Genomic DNA, 15,203 nt, shown 5'->3' on the forward strand with positions numbered 1-15,203 from the left:
GAGGGAGGTGGGAGGGGTTTCAGGATGGGGGACACATGTACACCCGTGGCTGATTCATGTCAGCGTATGGCAAAAACCACTACAATATTGTAAAGTAATTAGCCTCCAATTAAAATAAATTAATTAATTTAAAAAAAAGTGCTAACCATCATATGAGCCTTCAGTGAGTACTCATCTTTTTCCTGATTCAGGATCTTGCTTCCATGTTGATGGTTACTGACCAATCACAGTAGTGATTGCTAAAGTTTGGGGTGTGTACTCAAGGTAAAAGTTGGGATGCATATGTACTCAGTCATGTCTGAATGGGTAATGAAGATGTGGTACATATATGCCATGGAATATCACTTAGAAAAAGGAATGGAATTGTGCCATTTGCAGAGATGTAGATGGACCTAGGAAGTACCATATCGAGTGAAATAAATCAGAAAGAGAAAAACAAGTATCATATACTAAAGCACATATGTGGAATCTAGAAAAATGATGCAGATGAATCTATCTGCAAAGTAGAAATAGACACAAATGTAGAGAACAAATGTACGGACACTAAGGTGGGGAAGGAGAGTGGGATGAATTGGAAGATTGGGATCGACATACATACATTACCATGTATAAAACAAGTAATTGATGAGAACCTAATGGATAGCACAGGGAACTCTACTCAATGTTCTGTGGTGATCTAAACGGGAAGGAAATCCAAAAAAGAGGAGATATATGTATATGAATAGGTGATTAACTTCACTGTACTAACAGAAACTAACTTCACAGAAACTAATACTGTAAAGCAACCATACTTCAACAAAAATTTTAAAAAAACATATAAATGCATCTATCTAGTTCATAGAGATCATCTTTAAGACATATGCATGCCACAAATAGGCAGTTCCCAAAGTAGGATATTTGGCACAGTTGAAGAAATTTACAACTTCAGATGGCTTCATCTGCATAAATTTAAGATATTACCTCTAAAATTGCTGAACAAACCACCCAGATCTATCAGAGGAATTCTATCTACACCAACTATAGACTTATGAAATGTATTTTTCATGTAATAAGACTTGACAGTCAAAAGGACTCCTTGATCCATGTGCTGCAGAATGGATGTTGTGCTGTCAGGCATAAAAACAGCATGAATCTGCTGTACATCTCCATCAGCACTCTTGACCAGGTGCATGGTCAAAGAGTAGCAATATTTTCAAGGGAATGTTTTTTTTTCTTTCCTGAGGAGTAGGTCTTAACACTAGGTATAAAATATTCAGTAACACATGCTGTAAACAGATGTTAATGTTCTTTATTGTTCCATTCATAAAGCACGGAAGAGTTGATTCAGCATTATTTTTAAGGGCCTTGGATTTTCAGAATGGTAAATAAGCACTGACTTCAACCAGTCACCAGCTAATTGAGCCCCTAACAAGAGATTCAGGCTGTCCCTTAAAGCTTTGAAGCCAGGCACTGACTTTTCTTGTTTACCTTTGAAACTTCTGGATGGTATTTTAGTTCACTATAAGGCAATTTCCTCTACATTGAAGATGTTTAGTTCAGACACATTCATTGATTATTGTGACTAGATCTGGATAATTCACTGCCGTTTCTACATCAGCACTAGATACTTCCTCTTGTACTTTGTTTTTTGGTTTTTTTTAATTAGTTTATTTTCTATTTTACAATATTGTATTTGTTTTACCATACATATGGGAGGAATCAACCTGCCTGACACCTCAGGCTCTACTACAAAGCCACAGTCATCAAGACAGTATGTACTTTATTTTATGAAGATACATTCTTTCCTTAAACCTCATGAACCAGCATCTGCTAGCTTCAAAGATTTTTATACTGCTTCCTTACCTCTCTCATCCCACTTCATTTTCAATACTCCATGGTAAAGATAGCAAATTATTTAAGAAGCCTTTAAAGGTAAAGTCATTTACTACATTGCTCTATTAGTTACTCAGTGAAAAAGTGGAAGTGAAAGTGTTAGTTGCTCAGTCACGTCCAACTCTTTGGGACCCCAAGGACTGTAGCTCACCAGGCTCCTCTGTTCATGGGATTCTCTAGGCAAGAGTACTATAGTGGGTAGCCATTCCCTTCTCCAGGGCACTTTCATGACCAAGGGATCAAACCCAGGTCTCCTACCCGGCAGGCAGATTCTTGACTGTCTGAGCCACCAGGGAAGCCCTTAGTTAGTCAGCTACTTCCCAGGAACACAATGAGCCTGGAAAACATAAGTAATATTTGATTTATCTTTCAATCCCAGACAAACAACAAGAAAAAGAAGAACACAGGCGGCTCATATTATGAGAACCATTAAATGGGTGAAAACACTCATAACTAAATGATATCTAATTTTCTTAAATTCAGGTAGTAGCTCTAGATTTATAATGTCTAATTAGTGAAATTATGAGAACTGGAACTGAGTCTGATTAATTAATAACATATTAATGAACTGGAGCACAATTACTACAAAAATAATGTATATGTTTACAAATATATCCTTTGATTCTACAAAGAAAAGCTGTATATTTATTACAAAAAGAATAAATGAGGTTGTATCTGTTCCAACAAGAAAAGGAAATATAAAAGTTAATATTTCCCACTACAATTATACTCTTTTAAAGCAACTTCTGTTAATAGTTCAATATGCATGATTATATATATATAACATATTGTTATTTATCTGGTTATTTAAAAACAGGAGATGTGTATATATGTGTATGTATGTGTGTGCATATATTTTTTCATTATATATATTTTAAATATATATGTTCTCTGGAAAATATAGCTTATATATATATATGTATATATATATAGAGAGAACTCCTCCTTTATAATGGCTATACTGGGGACAAGTATTACAATTTCCTCAATGATGATGCCTTGTTGAATATGTAGATAGGTTAAGTTATTACGGGTTTTGTTGTATAATGACTATCACAAAAAATGCAGCAATGACACACTTTCATTTTGTAAGTGACATACTTCCATTTTGCTTTCATTTCTACTGAATAGATTCCTAGAAATGAGTTCAAGCATCAAAGATTATGTGTACACTAACATTTTAATAGTTACTGACAGACAGTGCGACTTCGTATTTCCACTACAACTGTGTGGATTTGATTCCCAGACTGATAATTCCTGAATGAATTATGTACTATTTTTCTGTGTGTGGGGGGAGGGTAATGTTTTTAATTTAACAAGTCTTTAAAATTTAGAACAGCTTTAAATTTACAGAACTCTTGCAAAAATAATACAAGGATATACCCATATTTCCCTAATAATAACATCACAATAAACTGTGGAAAATTCTGAAAGAGATGGGAATACCAGACCATCTGACCTGTCTCTTGAGAAACCTGTATACAGGCCAGGAAGCAACAGTTAGAACTGGACATGGAACAACAGACTGGTTCCAAATAGGAAAAGGAGTATGTCAAGGCTGTATAGTGTCACCCTGCTTATCTAACTTATATGCAGAGTACATCATGAGAAACGCTGGGCTGGAAGAAACACAAGCTGGAATCAAGATTGCCGGGAGAATTATCGATAACCTCAGATATACAGATGACACCACCCTTATGGCAGAAAGTGAAGAAGAACTAAACAGCCTCTTGATGAAAGTGAAAGAGAGTGAAAAAGTTGGCTTAAAGCTCAACGTGCAGAAAACTAAGATCATGGCATCTGGCCCCATCACTTCATGGCAAATAGATGGGGAACCAGTGGAAACAGTGTCAGACTTTATTTTTTTGGGCTCCAAAATCACTGCTGATGGTGATTGCAGCCATGAAATTAAAAGATGCTTACTCCTTGGAAAGAAGGTTATGACCAACCTAGATAGCATATTTAAAAGCAGAGACATTACTTTGCCAACAAAAGTCCGTCTAGTCAAGGCTATGGTTTTTCCAGTGGTCATGTATGGATGTGAGAGTTGGATGGTGAAGAAAGCTGAGTGCCGCAGAATTGATGCTTTTGAACTGTGGTGTTGGAGAAGACTCTTGAGAGTCCCTTGGACTACAAGGAGATCCAACCAATCCATCCTAAAGGAGATCAATTCTGGGTGTTCATTGGTAGGTCTGATGTTGAAGCTGAAACTCCAATACTTTGGCCACCTCATGCGAAGAGTTGACTCATTGGAAAAGACCCTAATGCTGGGTAGGATTGGGGGCGGGAGGAGAAGGGGACGACAGAGGATGAGATGGTTGGATGGCATCACCGACTCGATGGACATGGGTTTGGGTAGACTCTGGGAGTTGGCGATGGACAGAGAGGCCTGGCGTGCTGCAATTCGTGGGGTCGCAAAGAGTCAGACACGACTGAGCGACTGAACTGAACTGAATATATTAGAACAGTATATTTGCTGTTTAATTAAATCAATTAATGAATTGATACTTTACATTATCATTAACTAAAATTCATATTTTACTTATATTTTCATGATTTTTCCCTAATATGGTTTTCCTGTTCCAGAATATTACATCACATTTAGTTGTCTTGTCTCCTTAGGCAACTCTTAGCTATGAGAATTTCTTAGACTTTATTTTGTCTTCAGTCCTTAATGATATATAAATAATTGAGTAAATAAATTAGGGAAAATAAACAAATCTCCCATCAAGAATTCCTCATAATTTATGTAGACATCCTACCATCAAATAAGAAGACCATAGCTCCCTACCCCTTCAACATGGGCTTTTTCCAGAAAGGACTATGAGAAGGAAGAGAGGAAACAAAAGAAAAAGTTTATTGTTTTATAACTTGACAACTACTTCAAATTATCTGATAAAAGGCAACATAAACACTGATAAGTCATATTGACAGTATGTACCTTTGATATGTGATGAGAACAGCACTTTACTTCTCTTGTCTCACCTCAAACCCAGGCCTGCACGCATGATAAGCTGCTCCAATCCTGTCTGACTCTTTGTGACCTCATGTACTGTAGCCCGCCAGGCTCCTCTGTCCTTGAGGATTCTCCAGGCAAGAATACTAGAGTGCTTGCCATGCCCTCTTCCAGGAGACCTTCCCAACCCAGGGATCACACCCACATCTCTTATGTCTCCCGCATTGGCAAGCTCTTCACCACTAACACCAGCTGAGAAGCCCCAAACCCATAAATGCCAGCTTAATCATCAGGGGGAAAAAAAAAATTCAGGTAACTCCCCATTGAGGGATATCATATGAAATGCCTGAAAAGTAATCATCAAACTGTCAAACATTTTTAATGTTTCATAATCTGATTAATGAAAAACAATGATGTTTTACTGTTTCTATATCCTGAAGTGCTTAAGATCTAAAAGTTAGATGACTTATTCTCACTGTACTTTGTAAATTGTATGAGCTGAAAATAACTGAATGAATGCGTAAGTTATTGCTCAGTGGTATTTAAGGAGCCTGTCTCTAAGGCTGTCTATTATAATGTTTCTTTTCGCCTGAACATGTCTACGTTCTTCAAGAAACAACCACTGGGAGAGAAGATGCTGCTCTCCATCTTAAAGGTTGTGAATCTGATTCTCTTTAGATGGTAGCTGTGAGATTTGGATCAATTTTCCATAAACTTCAAATTTTTATATCTATTTGGATATTTACAGGCTGTTCCAAATACCAGAATACAAAATACTTTACTCAAAATCATGCACACATATTAAAAACCCCATAAACAAATTTTTCCAGTTTTACACATACCAAGACACACACACACAAAATATCACATATGGGGGAACAAATGGAAAGATCTTTTGCCAATGCCTGGGGCCTTTGGCAATATTAAGGCTTGGTACAATCTTTTGAAGAATTCCAAAGCGTGTGACAAACAGTTCCCATGCACATGTTACAGTCAGAGACAAAGCTGTGCTGTAATGATGGGTCACCTGGAATACATGCAACTCTAAATCAAGGGTTGGAAAGACCTGATTCTACCCCTCCCACACTCTTCTGATTTGCTAAGAAACTAGCAATCTTCCCTCTTCTCCATTCAAATATCCTTCTATGAAAAGGTTGTTATAAAGATGGGTGAAATCTTTTCTGCAAAGTACCTGGGCAAATACAGCACACTGCTATGTCCACCATCTCCAAGTCACTAGCCAGATATCATGATAATACACATGATTTAACCTTTGATATAACTGTTAGACCACACTTCTCACCATCATAAACCTGAACTAGTCATATTTTTTTCAATATTATAAATCCAAGCTTGTGCTCTGTGCTAACATTTATACACTCCTGATAACAGTAACAAGCTTTTGATGAAGCATACCCTGAAGAACATGCTTTGTCACTTTGACAGTTTCTAAGAGTCACAAGAGGCTAATTTTCACTAGAACTTAATTGGAAACCTACTCTCTAGTCACAATAACATAAAAACAACCAAGAAACAAATGTTTAAACATGCTGCATAGAGGAAATTTAAGAGAGAAGAGCTGTTTCCAGCATTTTCATCAGTTAGGGTAAAAATGATCTCTTTCGACTTGATGAAAACATCATTAATGGTTTTCAAGTTTTAGTAAAAACACATCCGACATAGTCACTTCATCCTTTTTTCCTTCTTTTAGTTTGAAAAAAAGCCAAAGAAAATCTAGAAGCATAATCCTATCTTTGTTTTAAAATACGAAAAAAGCATCTATTTCAGTTTAATGTCATGAAGGTTTCTGTGCCAGAGAATAAATATACTACCAAGAGAACAAAGGAGAAAAAGATGATGTGAAAAGCTATGCTGAGTGTTTGTCTCTCTCAAAGGCCAGAATTGAGGAGTACAAGAAAGAGCTGAAGAATATAATTACATTTGATCAGATGACCATTGACTTGAATAAAGTCTTCCCAGAAACTAAACTAAACAAGAAGTATCTCTATTGGCCTCACAAACCAACTGACTGGGAGAAAGCTCTGGTCCTTATATTATATGCTCTGGATGTTAAGATAATTGCAAAGAAAATATACATTGCAAAATTATTACCACAATAAGGTTACTTAACACATTCAACTTAGCATTGGAGGTTTTTCTCTCTCTTTTTTCTGTTTTGAACAACATGGGAGATGCCTACGGATGGGGAAAGGCCTGGTCCAGGTCGACTATGCAGTTTCCCAGGCAGTCAGACAAGGTGCAGCTACAGCCTGCAGACACACTGTGTGACTTCAGGTGTGCAGAGGGAGTAGGTGTGGGTCCTGATAAAAGGACAGAGACAGAATGAGCTAGGATGAGCTGAGCATCAGCACCGGCTCAGAAAACAACTGAATCAAGTCCCGGGCACTGCAGCAGCCACGACTAATTCCAGCGGAAGCCCAATCTCATGCTGCTGCTGCTGCTGCTAAGTCGCATCAGTCGTGTCCAACTCTATGCAACCCTATAGACAGCAGCCCACCAGGCTCCTCCGTCCTTGGGATTCTCCAGGCAAGAACACTGGAGTGGATTGCCATTTCCTTCTCCAATGCATGAAAGAAAAAGTTGAAAGTGAAGTCTCTCATTCGTGTCCGACTCTTCGCGACCTCATGGACTGCAGCCTACCTGGCTCCTCCGTCCATGGGATTTTCCAGGCAAGAGTACTGGAGTGGGTTGCCAGTGCCTTCTCCGCCAGTCTCATGGGACATGGGGAATTTGAACAAATGTAAAAGGTTTACAGGGATCAGGATTAGTTTCAAATAATACCTAAGTAATATAATCTATGTTAATAACTTAGTCACAATGCTTTACACGTGAAGACTATCCAGCATCATATACAGATAAAGGAAGATGGTGTACTGTAGAGTCTTTATGGTGACTGAATTCAGTCTATGCTTAACACTCATAGTTTGTCTCTCCATCCTCAATATCTTTATTCAAACAACTAAAATCAAATGTTTTCAATATTGTTTCCAACCATGTTAGAAGCATCTGAAGGCATATAAGAAGATTCTAGGCATAGCTGTATTAGTTCTGTGATAAGTTTGTTCATGATTCATTTTCTCAATAGGAACACCTCTAGTCATTCTGTTAATTGTTACCATTATTAATTTATATAATTCTCAGGCAAATACCACACAATTTTATTGGATAGTCATCTATTGCCTAAATGTTTAAAGGAAAAAATACAAGAAATATCAATAAATAACTAGTTAATGAGAAAAATATAAAAAAAAACTTTGCAAACTTAATTGCAAGATACTTTTCCCTTTAAAATATGTTCATGTAGTCAAAAACTCTATGCACTTAAAAGTATAAATGGTAAACCTGTATTTTCATAATTCTGTTATTTTTATTTTGAATAAACTGAAAGATATTTTGGATTTCTATTTTTTTCTTCCCCTGATTCAAAGTGCATTGTCATTTCATATAGATTCTAAAAATCTGCTAGAGCAAATAACATATAAAAATATCTGTAGTATTTCAAAAGAAAAAACGCAAATCTGTGCCAGAACAATTAGGCAACAAAAAGAAATAAAAGGTACCCAAATTAAAAAGGAAGAGGTAAAATGATCTCTGTCTGCGGGTGACATAATTTTATAAATAGAAAACCCTAGAGACTCCACCAAAAATACTGTTAGCATAAATTCAGTAATGGCTCAGGATACAAATCATATGAAAACTGTGTTTCTACACACAACAATTACTCAAAAAGGAAATTAAGGAAACGCCTTAACAGCATCAAAAAACTCACATAGTACTCCAGAATAAATAACCAAGGAGTGAAAGACTTGTGTGCTGAATACTAAATATATTAATGAAGCAAATTAAGGACACAAATAAACAAAAAGACATCCCATGTTCATTGGTTGAAAGACTTAACATTGTTAAAACATACATACTGCCCAAAGAAATCTACAGATTCTATACTATTCCCATCAAAATTCTAGTGGTGTTTTTACAAAAATAGAAAAAAAAAAAAAAAACCTCAAAAAATAAAAGAACAAAGCTGGAGGTGTCACGCTTCCTGATTTCAGTTTATATTACAAATCTATAGTAACTAACTACAAAAGTACAGTAACTATCAGGGCTTCCCTGATAGCTCAGTTGTTAAAGAATCTGCCTGCAATGCAGGAGACCCTGGTTGAACTCCTGGGTCGGGAAGATCCCTTGAAGAAGGGATAGATTACCCACTACAGTATTCTTGGGCTTGTGGCTCAGCTGGTGAAGAATCCGCCCACAATGTGGGAGACCAGGGTTCGATCCCTGGGTTGGGAAGATCCCCTGGAGAACAGAAAGGCTACCCACTCCAGTATTCTGGCCTGGAGAATTCCATGGACCGTATAGTCCACGGGGTCACCAAGAGTTGGACATGACTGAGGAATTTTCACTTTTCACAGATAGATACACAGACCAATGGAACAGAACTAAAGGCTCAGAAATATACCTATTTGTGTAAATGGGTCAACTGATCTTTAACAAGGGTGCCAAGAATACATATGGGGGAAAGGGCAGTCTTTTCACCAATGGTACTGGGAAAACTGGACATCCAGATATAAAAGAATGAAATTGGACCTTTCTCACTCCACATACAAAGATCAACTCAAAGTGGATTAAAGATGCAAAGTAAGACCCTCAAACTGCAAAACTCCAAGAATAAAACACTGGGGGGAAAGCTTCACAACACTGGCCTAGTCATGTATGAAATCATGGATATGTAACCACACTACAGGCAAGAAAAGCAAAAACAGACAAGTGGGACTGCATCAAACTGAAAAACTTCCTTGAAGCAAAGGAAACAACTAATAGAGTGAAAAGGGAACTTACAGGATGGGAGAAAATATTCGCAAACCATATATCTGATAAGGGGCTAAAATGAAAAATACATATGGAACCCCTACAACAGCAAAAAATCAACAATTAAAATTGGGCAAAGGATCTGAACAGACATTTTCTGAAGAAGATATGTAAGCGAACAAAAGGTATATGAAAAGGTACTTAACATTACTAATTATCAGGAAAATGCAAATCAAAACCACAGTGAGATATTACCTCACACCTGTCAGAATGATTATCATAAAGATAAAAAGACAAATGGGAATGAGTTTGCGGAAATCTGGAATGCTTTCTCAACTGGTGGAAATGTAAAATGATGCACCCTTTTCCATTTTATTTATTATTTTCTTGAAACTCTTGCTCTTTTAATGTTGGACTTCTTGAGCTACTAATATCTAAACTTTATATTTTTTCATATTTACAAAACTTGTCTTTCATTCTACATTTTATAAAGTCATTGACAATATGTCAAATAGTCTTTTCTTACTCTTGTGGATTATTTTCAGTGGCTTATTTTAACTGCAACATTCATTTGTTTAATTTCTATTAAACTTCTCTAATTCTCTGATATTCTAAGATACTATTTTTAAGGGAGAATCTCTCATAAATACCACTAACTAGAGAACATTTAATATTCATAAGACTTTCTATTGTTGTTCTTTTTGTTGCTATCTTAATAGTCTCCAAAATGTCTGCTTCCTCTGGAGATCTTCCCTGCTTCTTTATCATGATCATCCTCTCTTATGTTCCTAATTTCTTCAAATAAGTGGTTATCCTAAGTTGTTGATTTATATGTAATAACCAATCAGTAAAAGTAAGTGTGTGTAAATAATTTTGGCTTCTTTGCTGTTGGACATTACTTAGTTCTGGAAGTAAGGATCTGCCCTCAATTTTGCTAGATTCCTAACTAGAAGAATACTGAAGTTATACATTGGCCATTAAGCAATTGCACTAGATTTTACCAAAGTTTCATAATTTTAAATGGAGAAGCAGCTCTCTTTGGATTTAGTTTCTCTTTGTTCCACTTAAAAAAATTTTTTTTTGGTCTGAGGGGCAGTCTGCAAGCAGAAGTGGGGGGTAATGATTCCTCATATAGATTTTCCAAAGATAATGTACTTTTGTTTAGTCTCATGCATCATTTCCACTGTACATAGTTGAGAGGTCTGATACTTTAAAGTCTCCTGGTATCTTTAGGATACATTAATTCCTTCTTGACTAATTCACCATGACTGAGCCATCTACTCATGGATTTCTCTGTCCTGCCCCACCAGTTAACATACATCCATCTTTTTATCACATATTATCTGAGATCTCTGGTATTTTGACTGTTATGAGTTTTGCAACCCTAGATACATTATTATGGGCTCAGGCCCTCAGTCATGTCCATTTTGCAATCCCATGGGCTGTAACCTGCTAGGCTCCTCTGCCTTTGGGATTTTCCTGGTAAGAATACTGCAGTGGGGTGCCATTTTCTCTTCCAGGCAATCTTCCCAAACCAGGGATCAAACCCACATCTCTTACATCTCCTGCATTGGCAGGCAGGTTCTTCACCTCTAATGTCACCTAGGAAGCTCTAGATACTTTTACAGCTGCCAAAAAAAAAAAAAAAAACTTTCTGAAGTTTAAGGCTGTGGTGCTGGAGAAGACTTTTGAGAGTCCCTTGGACTGCAAGGAGATTCATCCAGTCCATCCTAAAGGAAATCAGTCCTGAATATTCATTGGAAGGACTGATGCTGAAGCTGAAACTCCAATCCTTCGGCCATCTGATGCGAAGAACTGACTCATTTGAAAAGACCCTGATGCTGGGAAAGATTGAAGGCAGGAGGAGAAGGGGATGACAGAGGATGAGATGATTGGATGGCATCACTGACTCAATGGACATGAGTTTGAGTAAACTCTGGGAGTTGGCAATGGACAAGGAGGCCTGGCATGCTGCAGTCCATGGGGTCGCAAAGAGTCAGACATGACTGAGCAACTTCACTTTCACTTTTCACTTTCATGCATTGGAGAAGGAAATGGCAACCCACTCCAGTGTTCTTGCCTGGAGAATCCCAGGGACGGGGGAGCCTGGTGGGCTGCCGTCTGTGGGGTCACACAGAGTTGGACACGACTGAAGTGACTTAGCAGCAGCAGCACATACAAATATATACATATGTGTGTATATATATATATATATATGTGTGTGTGTGTGTATATATATATATATATATGTGTGTATATATATACATATATATATATATATTTTAAGCCCTCATCACTCAGAAAATTGCAGAACTTTTGGAAGCTCTCTGCTAGGAACAGGGGGAGATGAACATTTTTTTTTTTTTTATCACACTCAAATATATATACATCCTTGAAGCAAAACTCAAGATTAAGATATAAAATATTTGGGGAATTTGCTTTCCTGGTTTATTGATAACTCTTTCAAGCCTCCTTCTCTCCCAGCTCTAGCATCCGCAACCCCCATGGATCTATAAGGATTGCCCTGACAAAGCCAGACTGAGATTCCACTGACAATTCAAAGACAAATTTGTGAGATGTTTTGTCTATAAAACATCCTATAATATACACCCAATTTCCAAAAGATCTTTAGTTGTCTATCTTTGGCAGGTCAAAGAGAATAATCAGAGAGATTTCTAAACCAATGTTTACCTGTTATTAAGAAACAATTCATTCCACATAAATATCAAAGCAGTGCAAAAGAACATTTGTCAACTAAAGATTTCAACCTTGTTGCTTCCAGGCAAGTTGTTAAAGAGAGATTTTTATGCTTTTTCAGTGTTCTCTAGAGTATTTTCTAAATACACTAAGATTTCCAAATATATCTGAATCCCAAACCATTCTCCATTAGTGCTGTGTACTCACTCACTCAGTCATGTCTGACTTTTTGCAACGCTATGGACTGTAACCTGACAGGCTCCTCTGTCCATGGGAATTCTCCAGGCAAGAATAGTGGAGTGGGTAGTCATTGCCTCCCTCCAGGGGATCTTCCCAACCCAGCCATTGAACCCAGGTCTTCCATATTGCAGGCAGATTCTTTACTGTCTGAGCCACCAGGGAAGCCCAGAAGAAACTGGGTTTCTGATGATAATCCCTAAGGCAACCTTTCTCTCTCACAGGTCAAACCTTGTAAAAAAAATAATAAACAGAAACATCAATTAAACAGAGTTGGAAAGACCAGAAATGGAGAGCTCTCATGCCCTATGAAGGCAGCAGAACCCAACAGGAAAAAGAAAATTCCCTCTTCTTGCCTGGCAAGTGCTCAGCCAAGGAGAGAGTGTCACAAGTCAGCAAATGAAAAGACTGGAAGTCTTTTTTTCTAGTCCTCCCAACTTCCTTCTTCCCTCTATAAAAGAATTCTTCTCTCCATTTTTGCTGGGGACTTGAACATGGTTTACTGTGACTGCAGACCCCAAATGGCAATGATTTATCCCCAGTAAATCCATTTTTTGCTGGAGAAATAACTGTCAGTATCTCTGTTTTATTTTTTATTTTTTTTTATTTTTTATTTTTTTTTTATAAATTTATTTATTTTAGTTGGAGGCTAATTACTTTACAATATTGTAATAGTTTTTGCCATACATTGACATGAATCAGCCATGGGTTTACATGTAGTATCTCTGTTTTAAAAACCTAGAGAGGAAAATATTTTCAGTCAGCCTTAGCTTATATTACTCACTGCACAGACCCCATTGTGACTTTTAACATATTTGAGGATCCTATAATTGAAAACCGATTGTTTCTACCCATATTGATCCCTTTTGTTACTGTAGCATTTAATTCATTTCCCCCCAATTCATTCCCCACCTTTGGTTTTTGGCCTATTCTATGACTTGAGATGAGGAGATTAACTTGAAATCCACTTTTCCCCAGTTTCACTGCCCTTGGACTTCTAGCTGGGTTCAGTCAAAGAACGTTTTGGCAGAGGATAAGACAACAGGAGATGAAAGAAATCACGAGGGTTCCCTTAAACTGCTTGAGCTTTCAGAGGCTCTTGTAACCTGTTTCCTTGTATTTGTGTCGTCATTTTCGTCTTTCCACTGTTGCCGTTTCCTTGACGTCTCAACATCCTTTATTGTTTCCCTTATCCCTTCCCAAATCTCCTTAAACAAGGCTAAATGTAACTTTTATTTCTTCTGAGGGAACTGACAAACAATGTAGCCCAAGTTTTTTTGTTTTTTGTTTTCAAATTTCCTATACACATAAGAAGAAATGTTAATGGATCCTATAACCAAGAGAAGATGTCACTGACTGCGAGTTCCCTAACATGTCCTCTTGTATCACTGGTTCTCAGAATGTTCTCTATAGAATTCTACCCAACGGTCCATGGGTCCTATAACTCAATCTGCTTCCCATTCTCAAACTGCACATCCCCCTCATAAAGATGAAAACATTTTCTCTTCCCTTGTAGCTTCTCTTTTAACCTGTCTCTCCTACGTAGTATGCCGTCTTCCTCTTTATGGTCCTACTTATTGAGGGACGTCTGTGGCGACTCCTTGGACTTCCTGGTTTCCATCTCATGGGAAGTATAAACATAGAGAAAACTGTGTTTAATTAGAGAAACTACACTGGACAGAATCTCTTAGATCCAACACATTCTTGCAACAATACCGACTACCTTTCTGATCCTGACAAGCACCTCTGAAAATATCTTTTGTATATTCAATTTACTGTTTGAATTGTTCCTTCCTCTCATAGGTTCCATATGCTTGGAAAAGATTTCAGTTCGTGGTATATTAACAAGCAGCACAGGCTGACTTCTTGTCCAATTAATGCACTGTACCTTGTGAAGGTGCGTTTGATTTACAAGTTGACAAAGAGCCTCATCTTAATTTCACAGTTGCTTATAATAAGGGCAAAGAGTTATCTATTTTTTCTGCAAACTCAGTGTATTAACTTATGAAATATTATCATTATTTTGTTAGCCTAAGGAAGGGACATATAAAAGAAACTGTGGTGTCCTTCAGGAGTTTTATTTCAGAACTCTTTAATGATAAGTAAGAGAGATCAAAGACTTTTATTGTAGGAAAATAAATAAAATGAGTGGCTGTAGGATGTCATGTGTCTAGGCTGTCACATTATTTAGATAATGATTTATGGAACACATTGGAGGCTGAGGTTCCTTGGGAATGTGATGGACACGAACGTATAATGGGATTGAAACTGTGGCTGTTCTAATCTTCATAGAAGCTAAATATGACTGCAACTTTTTGATGCATATCGTTACCAGAGTTTATTTGAATGACAGAAATAAATGGATGAAAATGTTTTCAATATTGACCCCTAGGATTCTTCCTCTCTCCATTAAAATTCAATTAGATGATGAGTGATGTACCCAAGAACTCATGATCACATTTTCTTTCCTAGTGCATTTATATTTTAAAATAGAAAGTCTTATGCCTTAAAATGTGTTTTTATATTAATAACTGAAACAGATATTCCTTCAATATCCAAAAATGATAAGCCAGACCCAATATGAGGGAAAAAATAAAGAACTACGGTG

General features: G+C 37.1%; 2 long non-coding RNA genes across 2 annotated transcripts in view; one reads left to right on the forward strand and one right to left on the reverse strand.

Moving 5' to 3' along the window:
- The window catches only part of LOC145525365 (uncharacterized), a 71,065-nt gene extending 66,197 nt beyond the window's left edge, over positions 1–4,868 (reverse strand). Inside the window, exons 1-2 of the long non-coding RNA XR_014068140.1 lie at positions 4,814–4,868; positions 2,131–2,209 (exon numbers count right to left, since the gene is read on the reverse strand). This is a non-coding gene — a long non-coding RNA (uncharacterized LOC145525365). The remainder of the gene's footprint in view (positions 1–2,130; positions 2,210–4,813) is intronic.
- An 84-nt stretch (positions 4,869–4,952) lies between these two features.
- Positions 4,953–15,203, forward strand: part of LOC145525366 (uncharacterized) — a 42,066-nt gene continuing 31,815 nt past the window's right edge. Inside the window, exon 1 of the long non-coding RNA XR_014068141.1 lies at positions 4,953–5,140. This is a non-coding gene — a long non-coding RNA (uncharacterized LOC145525366). The remainder of the gene's footprint in view (positions 5,141–15,203) is intronic.

Source organism: Giraffa tippelskirchi, chromosome 11, assembly GCF_054371585.1.
Source record: "Giraffa tippelskirchi isolate mGirTip1 chromosome 11, T2T-mGirTip1v1.2.pri, whole genome shotgun sequence".
NCBI lineage: Eukaryota > Metazoa > Chordata > Mammalia > Artiodactyla > Giraffidae > Giraffa > Giraffa tippelskirchi.